The sequence below is a fragment of the Neofelis nebulosa genome, chromosome 8 (assembly GCF_028018385.1).
Source record: "Neofelis nebulosa isolate mNeoNeb1 chromosome 8, mNeoNeb1.pri, whole genome shotgun sequence".
Classification (NCBI taxonomy): Eukaryota; Metazoa; Chordata; class Mammalia; order Carnivora; family Felidae; genus Neofelis; species Neofelis nebulosa.
In genome coordinates, this window is record NC_080789.1 from 120,825,648 (window position 1) to 120,850,764 (window position 25,117).

Consider the following 25,117-nt stretch of genomic DNA (forward strand, 5'->3'; position numbering starts at 1 on the left):
AAGGAAGGTTTTCTATCCTGATAGAGATATGAAAGTCCTTTGAGATTGTACAGTAGACTGGGAGAGCAATAGAGTCAATGGGGCAGGGAATTTTCTAGTTTTCTAGTATGCCTGGTATGTCTGGGAAAGCACACCAACCGACCACCAGGATTTTTAGGCTTGGCAAAGTTTACCATTCCCAGAGAACCAGCAAAGGACACAACTTTAAGTGCAAAAGACTTCAAGCAGGAGGCAGCAGAGTCTTGGCAAGATTAAGTTACTTTCTCTGGTCAACCTGGCAAACTACTGTCTGAGCTGTCGCAGAAGGCAGCTGGTCCCACCATATCATGGGTAGAGCCAGGGGAAGAAGGGGTTTGGCCCTGGCTGCCCCCCTGTAAGTGGTCAGCGAGATCCTTCTCTGATGGTTTCTCCTGCTGCGTCCAAGTGAACGCGACCCAAGCCATACCTTCTGTTTTCTCCCACTTTCTTATCAGATTCTCCTGGCCTGTCTCCTCTCTGCTGCCTCCCGCTTGAAGCCTTTTCAACTACTACCTTCTTAGAATCACATTAAAATTTAAAATGTTTTTGACATAGACTTAATAAAATTTTGTTTCCCCCCAACTTTTACATCAGAAGAATTTTAAGAATACCTATAGCTTTCTCTCTGTCAATCATGAACTTGCTTCTCTCTTTCAGTGTATTACAACTGATCCTTTCTGAAGTTTTTTTTTTTTTCCTAGTTGGAGATAATTGACATATGGCATTATATTAGTTTCAAGTGTACGGTGTGATGATTTCATATTTATTTATATTGCAAAATGATCACCACAATAAGTCTAGTTAACATCCATCACCTCACATAATTATATTTTTCTTGTGATGAGAACTTTTACGATCTACACTCTTAGAAACTTCCAAATATACAATACAGTATTATTAACCATAGTCATGCTGTACATTACATCCCCAAGACTTCTTTTTTTAAAGATTCCACATATAAGTGAGATTGTACGGCATTTGTCTTTCTCGGCCTGACTTATTTCACCTTGCATAATGCCCTTAAATTCCATCCGCGTTATCACAAATGGCAAGATTTCCTTTTTTATGCCTGAATACTATTCCATTGTGTATATATGCCACATTTTCTTTATTCATTCATCCATCAATGGATATTCTTTTTTTTTTTTTTTAACGTTTATTTGAGACAGAGAGACAGAGCATGAATGGGGGAGGGTCAGAGAGAGGGAGACACAGAATCCGAAACAGGCTCCAGGCTCTGAGCTGCCAGCACAGAGCCTGACGCAGGACTCGAACTCACAGACCGCAAGATCATGACCTGAGCTGAAGTCGGCCGCTCAACCGACTGAGCCACCCAGGCGCCCCAATGGATGTTCTTGAGAAAAGACTCTCCTCCTTCCGCAAAGGGGAGGGCATGACACTCCACTCATACCAGACAGGCTGAGAGGCATGGAGTTTCCTGACTAGCTGTGCATCACAGACATGTGAACCACTTATAAAATGCAGATTCCTGGGTCCTAGCACTAGAGCTTCTGGATCAACACTTTTTACTTGACCCCATCCCTGCCCAGATTATTCTGATGCAGACACAGGCGTGGGGACCTCCACTTCAAGGCACACAGGCACGAATAAATCTACAAAGCAGTTTTGATTTCAAGTAAAGCTCATCATTATTACTGACAGAGTTTTGCTTCTAGCAACTGCCTTCTTCAGTTGACCATTTGATCCCCACTGCTTTCTATCTCCAGTCTCCTATTCAGTCCTGTCATTGTTTTCCTCCAATAAATTGAGTGAACTGATCAGCTCTATTGGACAATATGTTCAGTACCTGAGACGGAGGAAACTCTCATAGCCTGAAGAAGAAAATTTACCAACACCTGAAGTCCATCATAAGTTAACAAAGCATTGGGAATTTATCTTTCTGAGATCATAAGTTATTAATTGAAAACACTGAAAAATCTTTTGTGAATTTCATTCAACAAACATTGATTGAAAGTTTGTTACATCTGATGTACGCTATCAGGCGTGTTAATCTTTGCCCCTTCCTTCACACAGATTACGGTTTAGAAGTAAAGAGAATTCTATCCTTATTTACACTTCTGCATCTGGTTTTCTCCTATGGTGATATTTTCAGCTGGTATTCTTTGAGATTCACATTAAAATGGTGTCTGAAGAAAATAAAAGAATTGAGGCCATAATTACCCTTTTCTTTGTTATTCTAGGAAACTTAAAGAAATGAAAGTGAGGGGCTGGTAGCACTTCAAACAAAATTACCTTGGCCTCTAATGGCCATCCCAGCTCTTTGCTAGGTTAATTCTGTCAGGAGGACAATAACCACGGAGCCAACTCTTCTGTTTCCTCCAAAGGCTGCTGAATGATCCTGTACACTAGAACAATGAGGCACCTGTGGGTTGTTCTTTTTAATTAAAAACTCTTTAATGAAATGGACTTTCAGGCATTTACTTGTGGTAAATGCTAGAATTTGGTCCACCTCATTTTCCAAAGTCCAATTTGTAAATTGTGTTTAAAAATAGCCTCCTGGTTTGAGCACACAATAAAAAATTCACAGCAGTCCCTGAAGGTTGGATATATAGGCTATTCAGATTAGAAAGCAAGCAAGACTGCAATGTGTCCGTTGTATGTATGAATGTTTATAAGTGCCTGGAAATTGTCAGAGGACTCCTGATAGAAGAGAGAAAGGTCAACTAAGAAGAGACTCTCACCTCAGAAGACCTTAAGCCATCACAGCTGAGAGTGAATTTGAACAGAAAGTCTTCTGACTAATCTAGGGAATGAGCAGGGAGTTAGCCAGAGCAGGAAAGATCAGAAAAGCCAGCAAGAGCAATTCTTAAGCATTAGTGAGGTGTGAGGCTAAGCTGTATTTCAGAGAAGGCTATCTTAAAATATGAACTTCCAGATTATTCCTTAGGAGGGATGATGGAGTAACATGCTATTCACCAAGTGCTACCCTAGATGGTTTTAGAGCAACTGCCTCACTTCCCCTTATTTCAACACAGACCAGAGCACTTGTCTTGAGAAGCAGGTGAGCAAATAACTTTTTACAAGAACTAGCTGCTATCGAAGCTCCCTATGCATCAGAATTCGGATAGATGCTGACTGCATGTGTAAATAAATGAGAACTGGTTCTCAGAAAATACAACTCAATATCAGCTTTTTTCTCATTTCCAGCATTAATTCCTATTTCTCGATTGAAGATCTACATATATTGAGGCTTCCATTGGTATAATGTCATAAATTATAACAAAAATATCAACTCTTCTATTCATTTGTTCTATCAACACTTATGGCCACCTATTTGAGGAACTGTGTCAACAATAACATTAGGCTTAATGTTGTCTTTTAATATATTAATTCATTGAACGCATACTTTTGAGGTCCTTCCATGTGCTAGGACTGTAGCAGGTTCATAAAACACAGAAACAATTTCTCCTCTACTAAAGCTAACAATTGAAAGGGAGGAAGACATTAAATTATTAACTGGAAGGAATGTATAGTTACAAACTAGGGCATGTATTGTATTAGTCAGAATGAGCTAACTTATGCTGTGACCACAATCTCAACATCTCATTGCTTGCAACAACCAAGGTATATTTCTTGTCCACAAAAAATCTTCTAAGGAACCATTCAATTCTCCAGGAAAGACAGCAGTTGTCCTCCAAGTGGGAACTCACTACACAGAGGTAAAGGCAAGAGAAATGGAGATGTATTAGATACACGGGGTGAGAAACAAGCAGCATGGCTGATGTTGTCGTTTACTAAAATATGAAATGCTTAGAAGATACCTATGATTTGGGGGCAGATGGTGCGTGTGTTTCATGCGTGTTAGAAGAGATGCTAAGTTGAGTTTCGAACATGTTGATTTGGAGGTTCTTTTTTGAGACACTCAAGTAGAGATGCTGGGCATTTGTGGTTCAGAGGTGATACCTAGCTAGAGACATAAATTTGAAAGTCATGAGGAAATGGGAGGAAACTGAGGACAGAATCATGAATAAGGAAGTCTATGGAAATGGTTTAGAGTGAGCTCAGAAGAGGGCCTAAAACTGAGACTTGAGGCACTCCAACATTTACTCACTTAGAATATTGACAAGGAGGTGACCAAAGAGAGAAAACCAGAAGAGGGTGCTATCTGGAAACTCAGAAGACAGGCTGTTTCAAAGAGGAGCAGTCAACATAATAAAATGCTGCTAAAATATCAAGTAAAATGAGAAGGAGGCCTTTATTTTAGATATGACAACACAAATCATTAGTAACTTAGCAAGGGATATTTTAGTGGTATAATGGAGATGGAAACTGTATCTTAAATAAGTTGAAGGGAAGTGAGAGACCATCACTTAAAGATGGTGGGTTGAAACAAGACTTTTATTCCACTCTCTTCCAAAACCCCACTAAAACAAAAGTAAAATAATTTTTAAAAAAGGTATAAACGACAAAGAGAAAGGAAGAAAAAATAGAAACTGTTGAATACTCTAAAACTCTGGATCCTAAACAAGTAGGAAAAGCAAAGGAACAACATAAATTAGGTTTCAGATCATACCAGAAGTCTCAAGAAATTGTGACACTGGGTCCGTTTGGAAGGGAGGATGGAAGGATTGTTAAATATAGAAGAATTGGTGGGAAATAATTTAAAAGCAATTAATTCTTCATTTGCCCATTCTCACAACATATAGCTATATACTGTCCCTCCCCCATGCCAACACACACAGGGATGTTTATTCTCTGAAAAGTAACATAAGACCTCTGGACTGATAGACTCCAGTCATAAAGATAGAGAACCATGCTGTATAACAGAAGACTTAAATCAAAATTTCTGAAAGCCTCCTTCCTTGATTTATATATGGTTGCCAGGCTTATATGGTTAGGAAGAGATTAGTTGAGCCTTCTTTGAGAAATCTGCCCAGCCCAAGAAAAAAGACTCACAGAAACTGATACTGGTTTTCCAGAAGGAAACAGGTCAACTAATATTATCCTACACTAAAGAACACAGTAGACAAGAACCTGGCAAGTCCACCTCTGTCTCAAGGCTTTTGAAGCTGTTTCTTCTTCTAGACATGGTCTTCCCTCTACTCTCATATTACAGACTCCTTCTCAACATTCAGGTTTCTGCACAACCATAGGAAAAAATTAGGTTTACAAGAATTGCCAAATAGTCCTACATTTACTACAAAGAACTAATACTAATAAAAGTCACATACAAAAAAAAAAAAGTCACATACATAGTGCTTACCATAGCCAAATTCTCTACCCATATACTTATTTAATCTTCATATCAACTTTATGCATATGTACCATTATTATTCCCACATTGTACATGAGTAAATGGAAATATACATGGTTAAGTAAAATTGCCCAGACCTGTAGGTAGTAATTGGTGAACTCAAAAGGTGAATTCAGGAGATCTGGCTCCTAAGATCATGTTCTTCGTCACAATGTTGGTGAGCACTGAATAATATATGGAATCATTGAATCACTATATTGTATGCCTGAAACTAATATAAACTATATGTTAACTACACTGGAATTAAAATAAAACAAAACAAATAAAATGTACTAAATAGGTGAAAATCTTTTATCCGTAAAAGTTCAATCATATTTAAGTGTTTTCTTACATGATATAATTGAAGCTAATTTTTTAATTAAATATAATTTATTGTCAAATTGGTAATGGAAGCTAATTTAAAAGGATCACTAATGGGGCGCCTGGGTGGCGCAGTCAGTTAAGCGGCCGACTTCAGCCAGGTCACGATCTCGCGGTCCGTGAGTTCGAGCCCCGCGTCGGGCTCTGTGCTGACAGCTCGGAGCCTGGAGCCTGTTTCCGATTCTGTGTCTCCCTCTCTCTCTGCCCCTCCCCCGTTCATGCTCTGTCTCTCTCTGTCCCCCCAAAAAAATAAATAAATAAAAAAAAAATAAATAAAAGGATCACTAATTCCTCATTCTATGTTTCTTTCCCTCTATTAAACTTACACTTTTAAAACCAAATTCTATAACTTTTAAGAAAAACACAGACTTCCATATTAAGATGAGGAATAGTTAACAGTTTCCCCTTCACCCTTTACTACTTTCTCATTGAAATGCAACAATACTGGACGAGAGACAGAATTACAAGAGCACCGGCAATATGGAATACTGGTTAATAACATATCAGATATACTAACCAAGTGTTGACAGAACCCAAGGACAGAACAGTAGATGATTTCTACCACTGCCCATGGAGGTTTGCTAACATTCTCTGGTCAAAATGAGGGAAGCCACCAACTTAAGGCAGAAGCTGTGGTATGCAGCAGTCAGGACCCTTTCCCCCACCCCCATTTCTATCAGTTAAAAGTATAGCTTTTCCACACACATTTGGACACACGCATTTTCAATAAAACTATCTGACTGGGGTGAAAAAGACAGGTTTGCAAAGCATCGGTCCTGGGAAACAAAATCTATTTGTCTGAGGAGAAGAAAGAGTTTGAAGGAGCCATCCAAGCTGGGGAGGTGATAGTTTTCTCACACTACTTCTGGAAAGGGATGATCATCAGAGAATCTGAGAATAATTTCTCCTTCACATTAATAGACAATGGGAGAGCAGAAGACCGTTTCGCAGTACACAGAGTCATACTGGATACAAATGACCACCGAACTCAGGAAGTTAGAAAAGGAACTGTGTAAAATAATCCAGGCTATAATTATATGAGGGAGAAATTCTAAGCCCAACCAAGTGAACTGTGTGGGACAACAAAAGAATTCATTCACCCAACCTTAACAAAATCAGACTTAAACAGTGACCGTCTCATTAAAGATGAGCAAACAGGAAAAAATAAAATAAAATAAAAATTAAAAATTCTGCAACTCAAAAGGAGAGCAATTTATATTTAAGAGGAAGAAAAACTACATGCTTCAGAAAAAGATCTACTGTAAGATTCACAAGATTGCCAGCAATACAGCTTAGTGTTGTCAAAATTTAAACATGCCATGAAACAAGAAAAGAAAGGAGTAAGACATCATGAAATTAATAAACAGCTATAAGACATATCTTCTTGCGACATTATTAAAAAAAAAAGGACTAAAAATACAAAAGAGAAAAACAATGCACTGTGAAAAAATTGAGATGATCTTCCAGAATATAGAGGAAAAGAACGGAGATGAATATAATGATAAAGAGTATGACAAATATGAAATAGAAAAAATCCCTTATATATGTATAATTTGTAGTTCTGAAGATGCACTATATGAAAAAAATAGATTTTTAAAACAATAATCAAATTCATAACAGAATAGGACATTTGTGAGTTTAAGATAAAGTCCTGAGTTAACAATTATATCCAGTAATTAATAAGAAAAAGATCTCTTATAAAACCAATAAAAAACCAAACACACACCTGAAAAAGAATGAAACAAAAAAACAAGAGAACAAGATATCAATAAATATATAAATCTATCATTTTCCTAGCAATAAAGGAAATAATATACTAAACATGTTTTTCATTTGTTTGGTTGACTTAAAAAATTTTAACTCTCTCTTCTTCAACTCTCAGAAATTTACAGCGAAACATGTATTCTCATACATCAATGATGAAAACTCACTACAAACTCACTGAAAGGCAATCAGATGTATTTCGAAAGTCTTAACCCTCCAATCCTGCAACTACGTTTCCAGGAATTTAGTTTAAGTAATCAAAGAAATACACAACGACATGTGTACAATGAATGATATTCATCATAGTCTCATTTAATAGTAAAAAGGGAAAAAAATCTCCCTATGTTCAATCATTATAATGCATCCCAGTTGCAGACATGGAGAACACAGGCATTCAGATCCATCCACATTTGGGGTTTGCTAAGCAGATGCATCAGAAAGACAACAAAACAAGAGGGTGAAGGCTTGCAGTAGACTTTGGTTGAAGGAACGGCTCATGAAGGCTAAGGAGGGTAAGGAGGAAGTCATGGAAAGAGTTGCCTGATAAATAGGGAGAAAATCTAGAAGATTTTCATGGACTATGTGATAAAGTGGTTGAAGAACCAGTATATTAAAAATAGTCGAATGAGAATGCTGGAAAAATGAACATGTCAATTCAATGGCAAAACAGTTCTAAGTGAAAACTGGGGACTAGCCTTGTTAGTACTTGGCTTGAGTAGAGTGGAAGAGGGCCTTGGAGATGATTAAATTCAGGGTATTGAATGAGTCATTTTTACCGCCCTTGAAGTCAGCCAGGAGGACACTGGGTGGAAAGGTCTGTGAACTAAGTACCAAAATCTTCTGTAAATAAGGGGGCTGCCTTAAGAAAGTACCATATACTGGGTAGCTTAAAAAAAACACAAATTTGTTGGGGTGCCTGGGTGGCTCAGTCGGTTAAGTGGTCGACTTTGGCTCAGGTCATGATCTCGCGGTTCATGGGTTCAAGCCCCGTGTTGGGCTCCATGTTAACAGCTCAGAGCCTGAACCCTGCTTCAGATTCTGTGTCTCCCCCACTCTCTGCACCTCCCCCACTCACACTGTCTCTTATTCCCTCCCAAAAATAAATAAACATTAAAAAAAAATTTTAAACCCACAAATCTGTTTTCTCACAATTCTAGAGGCTAGAAGTCCAAGATAAAGGTGTTGTCAGGGCAAGTTTCTTCTGGGGCTTGCAGATGGCTGTCATCAACCATGGTCTTCACATGGTCTTCTCTTTGTATACCTGTGTCCTAATCTCTTTTTCTTATAAAAATACCAGTTATATTGGATTAGGGTCCACCTGAATGACCTCATTTAACCTTAATTACCTCTTTAAAAACCGTACCCTCAAATACAGTCACATTCTGAAATGCTGGAGATTAGGACTTCACCATTTGAATTTGAGGAGGGAGACATAATTCAGCCCAACGGGCAGTGACCAGGAGGTTGATAAATGACAAAAACTAGGAGGAACAGAGAGGGGAGTATCAAATGAAAGAGAATGGACTTCTAGTGGTACTGTGGTGCAATGAGACACAAACTTCACTAATCCAGTTGTATGTGGAGCGGGGAACAGAAAGCATCTCCATTTGAGAAAGTGGCCACAAAGATCACATCCTCAATGGTGAGGCAGGTAAGGCCAGAAAATGAAAGGAACATATAGTAAAGAAGTTAAAGATTTAGTAGAAAGAAACTTCAGTCAAAATAGTCTAGTAGGTTCATACTTTCTCATACTCCCACTTCCCTACACACATGCCAATGTGATCAAATAGAAAAGGAGCAAACAAAGATAGCAGAGCCAGGCTTTTAAGGAAAGAAATCTCACTCTGGACCAGGAACAGAGCAGAAACATCAATGGCTAAAGCTCAGCCCTGCTGAGTGCTAATGCACATGTTAGCAGGCAGTGGGATGTTCATCATCCCTGGGAATAAAAATGTGCCAAGGATTGGGGATGGTCCCCCTTCTCTCCTTAGAAAAGTTAAAAAAAAATCACTTAGCTTTTATGAAGTTTACCAATGTGCTCCATTTAACTAAATCCAGCAGTGTGCTCAGGGATCCTTCTCAGTCTTTTTCCTCTTACTAGCATTCGATTTGTTTTATCACTCTCTCTTCTTCTCCCATTTCGAATCCTCTTTGCAATTCTTTCCCTCTTTCCTCTTGAAATGCTTTATTCACTTGGCTTCGCCAAAATCACTCCTTCCTACTTGTCATACTTCAACGGCCTCTCCTTATCTTCTTCTTTACTGGCTCCCCTGTACCTCGGCCACCTATATACACTTAGGCATAACCCTAAGTGTAGAGCTTGACACTTAGCCCTAATTATTCTCATCTCTGTTCCCATTCTCTCCTTCCATGGCTTCTCTCATGTCATGGCCTAACTATCACATGTTTGAACTCCAGGGCACACATCCAACCTTGCATGTCCCATCTCCAGTTGGATATCTTGTAGGCATTCTAAATGAATATTTCCAAAATGGAGGTCTTGCTCTACGCCCCTTCCTACCACATCTGCCCCTACCCCACATGGCCCAAATCTGTTCTTCCTGGGGTCTTCATAATACACAGTGACCTCATCATTTCAATTGCTTAGAATGCAATTATTGGAATTGTCGTTGATTCCTCTCTATCTTATTCCACATCTAATCCATTTAGTTTTGTCTTCAAAGTATTTCTCATTACCTTCATTGCTTCCACCCTGATTGCTCACACCACTCTAGCCACATTGAGCCCTTTTCCTTGCCCCAAGTAGGCAAAGGCACCTTTTCCTTGTCAAGTAGGCAAAGGCACCCCTGCCTCAGGGTCTTCTCAATTCACTTCCTCTGTTTAGAATCCCCTCCTCCTCCTCCTAGTTCAGGTCTTTGCTCAAATATCACTTTTCCAATGAGGCATTCCCTAATCATTTTATAAAAGCTAACCAAGATGATGAGCATCCAGCAGACCTGGAAAGTTATCAATCCAAACTCGAGTAAGAAAGTAAAGGACCCAAAGGAAATGTCTTCAAATGTAACAAACTGGGCTATAAATGAGCTGGATGACACTAGAAATCAGATGAAGGCAGATGATTGTTTTTATGTCAACAAGAAATGCTGCAGTTGAGAATGTAAATGACATTCACATTGATAATGTGTAAGTCACGCTCCACAGCTGACTAAGGCAGATATTTAGCGAGGGTAGTGAAGAGCTGAAGGTTAGCAATTGCCCTAACAGAATACTGGCCAAATATATTGAGAATGCACTAAGTGCCAGGCCCTTGCTAAACACTTTACACAGATTCATTCATTTTATCCTCATAACAGCCCTAAAGAGTAATTATCCCCGTTTTATAGATATATCGAGGAGTGTAGATATAGTGCTTAAGGTTGATATATTCAGAAAAAGAGATTTAACTGTATTATTTAAAATTATAAAGTCAAGGAATAAATGGATTACTAATATGAATAAAACCTTTTTAGAAGTGGAAGAAATAGTACCAGTATGCTAAATTCCTAATCTTTCATAACAAGGAGTCAATATCCACTGTTTAAAGTTGTTAAATCAGCACATTACCTGGCATCATTATAGATTTAACCGCAAGAAGAACTAAAAAAAGAAATGGGAGGAGACAGAGAATAAGGTTGGGGGAGGGATATTTACTTTCCGTATTCTTGCCTCTGTACTGTTCAAATTTTACTATTAGTATACACATTACATTCATAATAAAAAAAAATCCCTCAAGTGTACAAGTGGGGTATGAAACGGCATCTATGGAGAGAATGGGACAACAGTGGAGGCATGCAGAAAGCAAGAGGGTCCCCAGTTGAAGGGAGAGAAGATGCTGGTTACCCAGGAATCATCATATAAGCAAGTTCTAGAAATAGGGGGTTGGGAGGTGGGGGACAGGGTTCAATTAAGCTTAGGGCTCTACAGAGTGGTGCCTCCTGCCCACTCACTACAAACCCTGTGCCACACTCAGTACCTGTGGGCGTTGGAGGACACTTGACATGGAGAAGCCTTGATATGAAATCTGCAATTGTCATGTCTGTTTGGTACTTTCTCTGGTCATTAAACATATATACATATATACAAATCATATACATCTATGCGGATATGTGTGTGTAGAACACTTCACATTACACACGCTTGTAAGGGGAAGACTGTATGTTGTCCATCAGAAGACAGGCACTAGGGGCACAGGTGTACCGTTCAGACAGGGCAAAAGCTCCTAAAAGCAAAACCCTAGACCCTTTATCACGGAAACAGGCAAGCACACCAACTTCTACAACTGAATTCTTTTCAGACAGCCCCGGACAAGGTCATCTGTCTATCAAGGCCACATCATTTTGATTACATGCAATTTTAAACGGCCATATGATTATCGCATGGGACTACCACCTTTGACTCAATTGTTAATGAGGCATTTACACCCCAGCAGAGGGCTCCATCGCTGGAACATTTTACCCCCAGACAAATTTGAGTGCAGACAACTCTTCTTTTTAAGGGAGCAAAGAGAACTGCTCTTCTATGAAGACCCATGAATTGATAATTTACCTTAAGAATAAAGAAGAAAGGAGATTTTTTACAGAAGATTGCAGCTATTGAATCATTCTGTCGTTAAATCAATTACTGCATCTGATTAGTTTTCCAGTAACACTTGGAGTAGAGAAAATGTTGTTGGCAAAATAGTAAAAATCTGGCAGCCCAGAGATTTAAACATTAGCAGCCGTTCAGAAACAAACAGAGGCAACTTAGTACAATGGAGAAGAATCCTTTGATCTAATTACTTCCGCTAGTAAACCCTGCCATTTTTCTTCCTACTGATTTATTTAGTTTCGCAGCATGAGCTCAATTAATTTCTTTTTACTAAGAGGCTGTGTAAATTCATATCTTTACTAAAAATATTTTGAAATGTCTGACAACTATGCAATGGTTTATTAACCCTTTGGCACCTGAAATTATACATGTACCAAAAAAGATTACAAATACGATACTTGGTACATAGAAGGCACTCAGTAGAGTATTATTTAAATTACAAGATATAATTTAACCAAATCAAATGACTATAAAGATTAGCAATAGTTTAGAAACAGAGAACATGTTTAGACTATCCAATGAATAAACATAAAACAGTTGGATTAGATGTCAAACCATGCAGAAAATCGTAAATGTGTGAATAATTCAACTTTTGAATAAAAAGGAGCAAATATATCGTAACTGAATATTCCTGAAACTCCAGATGGCTGTGAAGGAATTTTGTTTCTGCAGTACTCCCCTTTCAACTACAAGTTCTCACCAAGGCAGCCTCTGTTTTTCTCCTGTGGAGATGATACCTTCAAACAGATTCCACCAAGCCAATAGTTTACCCTTTCCTTCAGGTACTGCAGACAATCAAATAGCTAGGTGTAAACTGATTCAAGCCCCAAGCGATTATCTAGGTATCAAGGGGAAAAGTAGATGATCAAGGAACATACTTAGCAAATCCCGGCACTTGTTTTCATAACTCTGTTGAATTCATCCTAACCTTCTAAGTTTTGTTTTACAGAATTATAATCATCTTATGGCCACTATAGCTGAAAACACTCATTGGAGCAGAGTAATCTGATAGATATGCAGCCTTAGCTGAAATTCCTGCCAAAATGAATAACTTTACATTTTCTTATCCCTTTATCTGGCATTCTTAGAGCAAAAGTACCCAGGAGGAAAGATTTCGTGTATATGGCAATGAGCACCGTAGAAAAATAGAAAGGGGGCAGTATTTTTCTTTCTATTTATTTGGGGCATTTTATTTATTTTCATCTGTTTTACCTTAGCTATTCACCAAAACCTTTACAGACACTGTGAGATGTGTATATAAAATAAGAAGGCAGAGAAAATTATCAATTTAATCAAAAAATTCTCATTCCAAAATTGGCCTGGCATGGTTGTTACATACTTGGTTTCCAATGCGACACATTGGGTTCAAATCCTAACTCTGTCAGTTTATAAGCCACACAATCTGTAAAACAGCTATAATAATATGGCATCTCTCAGAGGGTTGATGAGAAAAGTAGATAAGTAGTAATGAGAAGTGACTATAAAACTCAGAGCATTTACTATTGTTTCTTTACAATTTTTAGTTTTTGGAACATGGTTTAGCCTTTCCCTTAGACAACAAGTTGTAAGTGGTGGTTAGAATTCCAGGTTAGAATACCAAAGCCTATTTTACTTATAATACTTATAGCCTGACATTAATGGTGTTATAAAAGCAACCTACCGATTTCTTAGGATCACCAGCTGTGATCTCCGAGAGCCAACCCCCATGCCCAACCAGACTCTGCCTCCTTCTAGAGCCTCCAGATGCTTGAAGATGGGAAGTCTCTACCCCATCTGTCAGGGGTGCATCAGGGAGAGGTGATCTTGACTGTATAAGCTAGATCTCTGTGCCTTTCCTTTAAAGATAAAGCCACACCAGGGTGTGGCTTTAGAACAATGAATCAAGAAGGCTTCTGAGCTCTTGAGGGACTTCCAGAGCTTTGGCACCACTCTGTTGAACCAAACAAGAGCTCAGAGCCAGACCTAGGAACACCTTGTACCTAGAGCAGTTTACCACCCTCTTTGTGCTCAATACTTAGAGCATTGTAGGAAATCAATAAAAGTTAATTAACTTAAAATTACAAAAGGCACCCCACAGTTGGCCTCCAATCTCCTCAATGTGCCCTATTCCTTCATGTGTCTCTAATTTGACTCAGAATCTTTCTTTGCCTGAAATGCTCTCTCTCCTGTTCCCTCCATATGAACAGTCATCCTTGAAGACCCAGTCCAAAGGCCACCCCCTCCCAGCACCATCTCCTGGCTCCCCAGAAGTCAGCCATTCTGGGATAGCCCCCACAGCACTCTTCACCCAGCTCTGTCCAGCCACTGTGTCTTTGCAAACACCATAACTTGGCGCTTTTGGGCTTTCATGTGCACAGGAATCATCAGGACAGCTTGCGAACAGGAAAGATCCCTGGACTTGAGCTTCAGAGACTCACTAATAGGCTGGATAGGGATCCAAAAGTGTGCTGCATTCACAAGCTTCCCAGATGGTTCTGATGGAAGGGAAAGCATGGTGTGGGAAACAGAAAATATCCAGGCAGAGACTGGATTGCAATTGCTGCCCTATCGCCACCACTTAGTGCAGTACCCCAAACATAGCAGCTGTTCAATAAATGTTTGTTGTTAAAAGGAGGGGGCATTAAAAAGTGGGTATTCCTCTATCAACAAATAGTTAAGTATATATATTTAGTTATATATATATACATATATATATATGTATATATATATATACATATATATATATAACAACAGCAAATATTATTAAGTGTATATATTTACTTAATATATATATTAACAAATACATACTAATTATACGATGTTTGATGGCTACAACACTGAAACAAGAAGCCCTCAAAATCCAATACGGAGCATGAAGATGAGTGCAAGAAATCAACAAAAACAAAGGTGTCTAAGACTTCACTACAGCCCTGCTGCACAGCCAGTTAGAATATGTGAGGTCCATATTTAAGCCAGTATTTCTAAGCTGCACCTGTACATTGGCATCACCTGGTGACTTCAAACACTGACACCCTGACTTCCAGCCTAGAGCCTCCGAATATTGGGAGGCTCAATACTGGGATTGAGCATTTGCACCAATATTTTTTAAATGTGTATTTATTTTTGATGGAGAGAAAGAGAGCACAAGCAGGGGAGAGGCCGAGAGAGAATGAGACACAGAATCTGAAGCAGGTTCCAGGCTCTGAGCTGTCAGCACAGAGCCTGATGTGGGGCTTGAACCCACAAACGTGGATGTCATGACCTGAGCAAAAGTCAGACACTCAACCGACTGAGCCACCCAGGCACCCCTGCACCAAGATTTTTTTTTTTTTAATTTTTTTTTCAACGTTTTTTATTTATTTTTGGGACAGAGAGAGACAGAGCATGAACGGGGGAGGGGCAGAGAGAGAGGGAGACACAGAATCGGAAACAGGCTCCAGGCTCCGAGCCATCAGCCCAGAGCCTGACGCGGGGCTCGAACTCAGGACCGCGAGATCGTGACCTGGCTGAAGTCGGACGCTTAACCGTGCCACCCAGGCGCCCCCGCACCAAGATTTTTAAGTTTCCCTTCTTGGGGTACCTGGGTGGCTTAGTCCATTAAGCGTTCGACTTTGGCTCAGGTCATGATCTCACGGTTCGTGGGTTCGAGCCCTGCATCAGGCTCTGTGCTGACAGCTCAGAACCTGGAGCCTCTTTCAGATTGTGTGTCTCTCCCTCTGCCCCTCCCCCGCTCGTGCTCTGTCTCCTTCTGTCTCAAAAATAACTAAACGTTAAAAAAAAAAAAAGTTTCCCTTCTCCCAGGTGATTCTTCTGGGTAGCCAGGGTTGAGTCATTGCTGTATACTCAGCACATTACTTGTATTTCTCATACAATACTTAGTTTATTCGTCTCACGTTCCCAAATCTGTTTACTAATTTCCCCTCCATCTCCCACCAGATTTTAAGCTTCTTGAAGTCAGTTATCAAATCATATTCAACTTTATTTCCCTATAGTGCCTACAATAGGAGCCTATACTTAAGAGGTATGATACAAATTTGGTCGTCATCTCTTTCCTAGCACACAGCCCCTAAAACCCTTGGAATTTCCTGTGATGAGAGTGATTAATGTATCTTTTGTTATGTTAATGGTGTGACTTTTGGAGGGCTGCTAGGTAACCTGAGGACTATAAACAATTGCCTGGGCCTGTGATTAGAGAGGTGGAAGTTTGGTCCCACCTCTGACCTCAGGAAAGGAAGAGGGGCTGCAAGTTGAGTCAAATGCCAATGGTCAGTGATTTATTCAATCATGACTATGTGAGGAAGCCTCCATAAAAACCCAATTAGAAAGGTTAGGAGAGCTTCCAAGTTGGTGAGCACATGGAGGTTCTTTGAGAGTGATGTGCTCAGAGAGGGCACGGAAGCTCCCTACCTCTTCCCCATACCTTTCCCTGTGCATTTCTTCGATTTGGCCATCCCCGAGCCATATCCTTTTACAACAAAACGATAATCTATACCTTTCCTCTGAGTGAACAGAACATAAGAAGGGGAGTCATTGGAACCTGGAATCTGTAGCCAGTTGGTTAGAAGCACAGGGACAATCTGTACTTGCCATTGGCATCTGAAGTGTTGTGAGTATAGTAGCATTGTGAGAGTAAAAGAGAAACACAAGAGGAAGACTGAGATTTTACTAAAGAGGAGGTGATCACTAAAATTCTGTGGAATGGCTACCACTGTAGGGGACTTGAATTTCAACAACCAGGAGTGAGTTGGGCCAAGAAACATTTCAAAAACCTCTGAACCACAGCATGAAACAAGACACTGAATAGGAGTGTTTAAAAAATTGTACCCAGGAACAAATGGGCCCTGTGAGCATTTGAGGAGTCTAAGAAGAGCTTTAAAATGACAACAGACCCAACACAGAAAAGCAGCAGCTACAAACCAGAGGGCACTCTTTATGAGCCTGGCACCCTGGGCCAGCACAAATACTTGAACTGGATGGAGCACAGCCTGTCTAGAGGTCAGTACCATGGACAATGGCATCTCAAAGGAGTCATAAATGAGGCACCAAAGGAACCGTAGGGAAACTGTGACTCTGCTCCCAAATCACCAATCAAAACTATTTTATTTTATTCCAAAAAACATGTAACATAAAGAGATTTTTGCTACTCTTGAGAAGAATGACTAACATTAGGCTCTTCGCCTTTCAATGGTGAGCATTTGCTACTGAAATGACAAATCTGATGTAAATAATAAAATTCTATTGTTTCTGGCCCTGTTATGAAATTTCAATTCTTAATCTTTTTAAAAATACATTTTTTATTCACTTAGCAAACATTTATGTTTATGATCCTATAAAACACTTAAACTTCTTTTAGTAGACCCTGAGGGTGTAACTTAAAAAAATTCAAATAAAGTAAGACAATATAAAAGGATGTCAAATCTAAATAGACCAATTTTTTCATCACAAAACTAAGGTTTCATTTCAGGTTGAGTGACAAAGATTAAGGTTAACATACTAGAGTACTAGCCAACCCAAAAGGCAAGATTTTTGAAGTCTGCCTGAGTATCAGCGACTGTACTGGGGATTTCTCATTAATCTCATTTAATGCATATCAACCCCACTTGCCCAGGTTGGTAATCATATCCTCCTTTTCCACATAAAGATACTAAGCATCAGAGAAGAGGAACCATTTGTCTGAGGACACACAGCTGCTAAGGACCAAGGTCCATCTGCCTGACTCTCAAGATTGCTTTTGTTAACCACCTTGCCATGTTACTAGACCTGGGAAAAGCATGCCATGGTAATCTATGGCAAATTGGGTATTTCCTTTATCTGCTATTTCCTAAAGGCATTACAATTCAGAATAATACACAGATTATTCAGAACTAAACTGTAGTCCGTGAAAATCAATTTTACTTAAACCAATATTGAAACTATCTCATAATCAAATAACCAGCCTTGCTGAGTATAATAACTATAAGGCAAGAGCTTTATATGTTGTGTAATAACCAAAAGCATGAAATACAGCCTCATTAAAGCCAGAGTTAATTTTTCTGTTGGTCACCCATTCTTTTATTTATCATCATTATTTATACATGTGTTCATCAATACAGATTAATTAGCATGCAAACATGAATATGACTTCTAAGAATTTAAATCATTTAAGGTACATCCAAATGATATGGAAAAGCTGAGGTTTTAATGTGGAAAAACTAAAATACTAGAAATCATATTTTAATATCTAAGAGATAACAAGTTTTCATTTTTCTCTTTGCAAAAAGCATAAGATTACATTGTAAACTGTGTTATACGATGATATATCAAGAGGAAAAAGGAAATTTGTTTAAAGAAACAAACACAGCCATTTTCTAATACCATTAATAGAGCTTACAGATGTGAATGTTGGAGACAAACAAACAAGAGATGAGTTCAGGAATTAGAAACTTGATTCAGAGACCTGAGTCAGTCATTAATGAATGTCATGCATTTTGCAGAATTCTAAGACCAAATGCATGTGAAGCAGATGTCCTGATACCATGTTAAAAGCTACAAAAAAAAAAAAAAATGCCTTCCAGATGGAACCCTATTAAGGGAGGATTACTTTATAATATATGGTCCAAATCAGGACACTTATGAGTGTGAAGGGCTGCTAGTAACAAATATGTTAGGACAACCAGTGTAACCTGGAACTGTCTTCATATGGTCACCCTAATAGATAACAAAGGCCCTAAATGTCCTAAAGACCTTCACTTGACCTTCACATTACAGTCTACTTGAACTTATCTACATGTCCTCATACATTTCTTTTCCTCTTTAAATATTTTATATACCTTTCTTTTTTTTTCAGTTTTATTAAGGTATAATTGACAAATACAAATTGTATGTTTTTAAGGTGTACAACACGATGGGTGAATGTATGTATACATTTTGAAATTATTACCACAATCAAGTTCATCAGTACATCTATCACCTAACATAGATAGCTTTCTTTCTTTCTTTTTTTTTTTTTTTTTTTTTTTTGGTGTGGAGAGAACACTTAAGACCTACTCTCTTAGCAACTTCAATATATAATACAGTATTATTAACACCCATGCTGTACCTTAGATCCCCAGAACTTTTTCATCCTATAACTAAAAGTTTAGACCTTTGACCAACCTCTCTCCCTTTTCTTCACCCCATCCCCCACCCTCTGGCAACCACTATTCCATTCTCTAGCTCTATGAACTTGACTTTCTTAGATTTTATGTATAAATGAGATCATGCAGTATTTGTCTCTGTCTGGCTTATCTCACTTAGCATAATGTTCTTTCAGTTCATTCATGTTGTCACAAATGGTAGGATTTCCTTCTTTTTTAAAAAAATTTTTATGTTTACTTATTTTTGAGAGTGAAAATACGTGAGTGGGGGAGGGGCAAAGAGAGAGGGAGACACAGAATCTGAAGAAGGCTTCAGGCTCCGAGCTGTCAGCACAGAGCCTGATGTGGGGCTTGAATTCACAAGCCGTGAGATCATGACCTGAGCCAAAGTTGATGCTTAACAGATTAAGTCACCCAGGTGCTCCATTTTAAATATATATATATATATATATATATATATATATATATATATATTTTTTTTTTTTTTTTCCATTTTCCTTTCCATTTTCCTTTTCCATTCTTCTGTCAACAGATATTTGGGTTGTTTCTATGTCTTGGCTATTTACAATAATGCTGCAGTGGACAGGGATTTCAGATAGCTCCCTGAAATCCTGATTTTACTTCCTTTGGATAATTCTGTATCTTTCTTAACCTTTATATATTGTTCCTCCCCTTTCGTCTTCTCTCCACCTTTACTTCTAGTTCCATCTCTTCCTTTCCCTTTCTTTTTCCTTCCCTTTCCCCCCCTCTCTTTCTATGGCTCTGCCCTTCTAAATCTATAAAGCTCTCTCCTTCTTTCCTTTTCCCCCTTTTGAAACAAATTCTCGCTTCTAGATTCTGTGTTACCTCCATCCATCCAAGCCCATCCCAACTTGCCATTCATTCATTGGACTGAAAAAAAGTTTACAAATTTTACTTATATTGGATAGTTTTTTGTGGTTTTTGCTTTTTAATTTAAAAGCAGCTGAATTGAATGTTTCGTGTTTCTTTTTCATAAGAAAAAAAATGGCATTTTGGGTAGGTAGAATGACCCACCAAAGATATCCACCCCTATCTCTGGAACCTATGAATATGCTTAATTACATGGCAAAAGGGACCTTCCAGATGTGATTAAGGTCATAGGTTTTAAAAGATTATGTTGGATTATCTGGGTAAGCCCAACTCACCTAAGTGAGCCTGTAAAAAGTAGAGAAATTTCTCCAGCAAGAGACAGAAGAGACACAGCAAAAGAAAGACTCAAAGACATTCTAAGCTTGACAAGGATTCAGAGCTTTTGCTGGAGAGAGTCATGTGATGGAGGTCATGTGCAAGGACCAGAGAGAACTTCTAGGAGCCACGGGTAGACCTCAGTTGATAGCCAGCAAGAAGACAAAATCCCAGTCTTGCAACCACAAGGAACTGGATTCTACCAACAACAAGAATGTACTTGAAAGCAGAAAGGAACACATCCCTGTCAACACCTTGACTTTGGCTTTGTGAGACTCTAAGTGGACGACCGAGTTGAGGCATGCTGTACCACCAGGACCTCCAATCTACAGAACTATGAGGTTTGTGGCAGTATGTTACAGCAGCAATTGAAAGCTAATACACTATATATATATGTTATATTTACTCTGCTTAATTTGGGGAGGAGTGGTTCATGGTTAGTGGCTCCCATAAATTTTTTAAAAATTGCCTCTCTCATCTTTATTTTAGGCTGTTTGGACATATGATGCACATGCTAATTAATTGTACAATCACTGTCATTTTTCAGACCAAAGGATAAACTTAGTCATCTAAAGGGACTCATTCTCAAAACACACATCATTACTGTCAACACTTAGTTGGTTCTCATTCTCACAAGATTCTCTGGGAAACACTTCCCCATTTGCTTTTTTCTAAATACCTCTTCATTCTTATAAGAGAAGTAAGCAAAACATTTTGCTTCTTCAAGCATTCAAGGGACATACTATCCTCCATCACACTACCAGAATGGAAGAATAATTAATAACTTATAAATGGAACAACAGGCTGGAAGATTCATGATGCAGAAACAGCTAGTTGATCCTGCCTATTGACTCAATTTTTCAGCCACACTGCCTTAAGAAAATTCTTGCACCTTATAACATTAAGCAACATCAACAGCAATAATAAAAACAAATTTAAAATTTTGCCAATTCTCTCTGGTAAAAAATGTCCTGTTTTTATTCCCATGTGCCCCAAATTCCTATAATAGATATGTGGCAAGATAGTCTATTAAAATATGAACCCATATTCTCAATAGGATCTAAGAGAAATAAGACAGATTTTGCCCCCCCCCTCCCCCCATTCTAAATAAAACAAATTCTTGAGTTTCGAGTTTAGGGCTTTCAGAAATTTTAGGTGTAGAAGATGAAAACAGAAACGGCCAGAAACCCTACTCAGGCCTTGGAATCTGTTACTAGCCAAAAAGATGGATGTAGCTTTCAGTGTAAATGGTGAAAAAGACATCAAAACTAAAAGAAGAAACTGGAAGTGTAAGGAGCTGCCCCCAATTCCTATTTTCTGTCCAGGATGTCTGATGGGATAGTCTGGAATGCTATAGCCTGAGCACAGGAGCTACGGCCTTGGTTGGTATGGAGAATGATGTCATGACCACATCTGGTACTGAGAGAGGGACCTCTGCCTTGGAATAGACCACAAGGGCTTGAACAATGTGCATCTCATCAGTAACCACAATGGCTTAAACAATTGGAGGCCCTCCCCAATTTTTTTAAACTGCAAAATACCACTGGGCTCTTGGGCCATTCTCAACTGCAGAGGCCTCCAATGATGTCTTGTATTGGGTCTGTAGCTACCCTAGGCAATAAATGCAATTAGAAACAGAAACATAAAGCAATGTGGTGTTTTTGTATAAGATTGTTACAGAGAAATTCATGTCAGTTATATGTGTATGCATGGTTGGGTAGATGAGAGAGACTAAATGAAAGGAATCCAAGAAATTAGCTATTAAAAAAAAAAAGGAAAGCAGAAAGAGCCCTGCTTCCTTCTTCTTCTCAAGGTTTTCTCTGTTGTTTGTATCTGTTGATGTACATGGGCGTTTACAAGCACAAATAAGCAAGACTGCAGAGAAGCTTGGAAGAAGACCAAAGAAGGAAAGCCGCATCCATGGCTCTGCTAGAAAACACAAACCAGTACTAACATTGATTTGTAGTGTGTGTGCAATCCTTTTCATTTGGCCAATCCAGTTTGCTGGAGACAATCTGTGGTATGTTCTGTGAAATGTGGCTATGTGCTTTATTCCCGTGACAATGTCCAAATCAACGCTCAGGAAGTGTCATAACTCTGTTGGATAGGTTGGTGCTGCAACCGGAAGAGGCCAGAGCTGACGCTAAACACCATGATGTTTTTCCACTTCTAATGTCGATGATAATTTCAGTAATGATACACTCAGGTAAATACACTGCTTGCAATCAATCAGCTGCCTACTTATTCTCTTCTCATTAAATATCACACACACACACACACACACACACACACACACACACCCTCAAGAAAATTAAGCCCATGAAGATACTTTATTAATAGGAAGTCACAGCTGACTTAACTTTCAAAAGTCAGGAAATTCTAAGTTCCTTCTACAACTTTATCTCATCCCCACCAAATAAGCACACAGTGAAGCATGAAATCTAAATATGCAAATGGAATATCTTTTCTATAAAGGGGACACATTCTTGCAGTGATGATTTTGCCATCCCTCCCTCTGTTTCTTTAAAATGACTTCCACCAGAGTCATACTCTCATTCATGTCTCTTCTACGTGGGCTCCTTCCATACTCCAAACAAACACCGGGCTTAAGGGGAGTATTTCAGGCCAACAACAGAGTCCGGGCAGAAAAAGACCAGCAGGGAAGTTCTCAGGTGGCTTCCCCCCAGCTCCATCCTACACTCCACTTCAGCCAACCTGGCTGCCATCTACCCAAACCACTTGATTAGTTTTATTCGGTCTCTTTGCACATAGCATTCACCCCCTTTAAAACGACCTAGCAGAATACCTCCATAGTTCAGTCTGTTAAGCGTCCAACTCTTGATTTCGGCTCACATTATGATCTCACAGTTTATCAGTTCAAACCCTTCATCAGGCTCTGTGCTGACAGCATGGAGCCTGTTTGGGATTCCCTCTCTCCCTCTCTCCCTTTCTGTCTCTCTCTCTCCAAAATAAATAAATAAACATTAAAAAAAAAATAAAAACAACCTCACTTCTCTAACAACTCACAACGTCACCTTTCTAGAACTCTGGATCAAAACTCACAGTCTCCAGAAAGCCTTTTCTGATTTTACTGCCCCATGAACTCATTCAGCACGTGGGCACCCAGTTGATAACAATATTTTGCCCTTGTTGACATGTAGCTTTATAAGCGAGATGAAGCACAACTAATGTTGATTAGAGAGAGGTTGAATGACTGTTCTCATGGCAAACAGACCAGTCCTAGATGAGTAATAATAGAGTAGAATGGCATTTTGTGACATTAAATAAAATTTTTGGAGTTTAATAAGAGCTCCATAAACCACTTAGCTAGTAGGCCCCTGTCAATCTAATACGTGGAGTTCTAACACGGACTAGACAAGATAGTCCTGAGACAAGCTAGCCCTGAGATAAGATAGCATGAAATAGCATTGAACTAGGGGCCAGGAGACACAGGCCATTTCAAAATCTTGCGACTTGGTGTCCACCTAGTTTTTCTACACTATTAGGAAGTAAATTCCTTGGAAATGAGCTTTGTGGCCCACCTCTCCCAGCACACACATATCTCATACGATGCAAAGCTGGCTGACCATCTGCATACACCAGGCACGCCATAAGTATTTTGTCACCACATATTTGCATATGTAGCTAGGACCAATTGCTTTCAATGGTTTTAAAAGGCAATAAGCAATTTTATAAATTTATAGCCTACAGAGCTTGGAAGAATTATGGAGACTACTTAGCCTAGAATTTTTATTTTATAGAGGGAGAAACTGAGGTCAGGATGGTTTATTCAAATCACAGCACAAAAAAAGTGACTCAGATGGCCCAGAATTCAGGCTCCTAAACACTGGTCCAGTGTTCCTCTCAAGACTCCCCTTATAGCACGTAAGGGGAGATCAGGTTCAAAAACTCTGTCTTACGACATAAAGCTTTCAAACCACCAGGGCAAATTGCAATTTAAAGGACATCATAGTTTTGGGGTTCATTGGCAAAACCTTTTGCTTGATGACTTTTTTTTATAGGAGCTAAATATTTTGCATAATATTTTAAGATATGTATTATGTAAGATTATATTTGGTTGAACATATCCAGAGATCCCCAAGTAATAGTGGCTTCAACAAAAACGACATTAATTTTTCTGTCACCTAAAGAAATCCAGCAGCAAGGCACCCAAGACTGGTATGTCCCTTCTGCTCCAGGTCTTTCCCATATTATACTTGAACTCTGGTTGCTCCTGGAGCTTCATCCATGTCCTCTGAATTCAGCTAGCAAGGAGAAGGGGCAGAGAAAGGGCACACCTTGCTCTTTTAGAAGACCTCTTGGAGGTCCTGAACAAAAAAGTTCCATTTACATCATCTTCACTGTAACCTAGTCACCAGGCCCCACCTTGGACCATGTAATCTTTTATCACAATAGCCATGTGCCCCACTAATATCAGGATTGTGTTACTAGGCAAGAGGGAAAGAATAAATATGAGGAGCTACAAGCATCCTTTTTCGCAGAATTTCTGCTCAACAATCCCCCTCTTAATAAATTCAAAGAATGCCTTAATATTATGCAAATAATCCCAGATACTAAAATAGAATGCTATGATTTATATGGATAAAGTAATATCCAGCATAATGACAATCATTTTAAACACATTTACTTCATAAGGAATATTTTATTAAAATGCAATTATTATAAGCTCACATCTTTGCCTTATGGATACTAACAACAGCAAAACAATAGTCCCAGAGCTATTAGAAAATCCTTCCTAGGGCAAGAAATTTAGTCACCAGGTCATGACGTTTGTCAAGAGGGTTTACAAGAG